We start from the raw sequence: 611 nt of genomic DNA, 5'->3' as shown, positions 1-611 counted from the left end.
CTTCGTTTTTTTCTTTTTTTTGAAACGGGGTCTCGCATAGCCCAGGCTTATCTCAGACTCTCTATATAACTGAAGATGACCTTGAACTCCTGATCCTCCTGCCTTTAGCCTCCCAAGTGCTGGGATTACAGGTGTGAGCCATCATCGTTGGAGTAGCAGGAATTTAGGAAAGCATGTCAGGGAGAACAGTAATGGGAATTGAACCCAGGGCCTTGTGCATGCTAGGTGAACACTCAGCCAGTGAGCTACATTCCCAGCCCAGACCACTAGGTTCAATACCCAAGTCTTTCTGGGTTAAGGCATCCTGATGAGCACTACCTAGGCTCCACACACCTCTGGGCTCCAGGAGAGTGGTTGGGAATATCACCCACAAAGGCTGCCTCAGGAAGGAAACCTGTGCTCTTAGGAGCCCTTATTAAAGGAACGTTAAGCACAGAAATGTTAGTGAGCCCAACCCAGTGGCAAACAGAAAAAGATCTGTTAGATTGTCAGTGGGCAAGGGTTTATTATAGCCACCGGGGGAATAAACAGTGGCCGGTTTCTGCCAACTTTTATGGAAATAACGTTTTTTAAGTTTTAAATGTGAGCTCCAAACCAAAGCTACTTCAGTT

Source organism: Microtus ochrogaster, chromosome 5, assembly GCF_000317375.1.
Source record: "Microtus ochrogaster isolate Prairie Vole_2 chromosome 5, MicOch1.0, whole genome shotgun sequence".
Taxonomy (NCBI): Eukaryota; Metazoa; Chordata; class Mammalia; order Rodentia; family Cricetidae; genus Microtus; species Microtus ochrogaster.
This window is presented reverse-complemented; position numbering follows the sequence as displayed.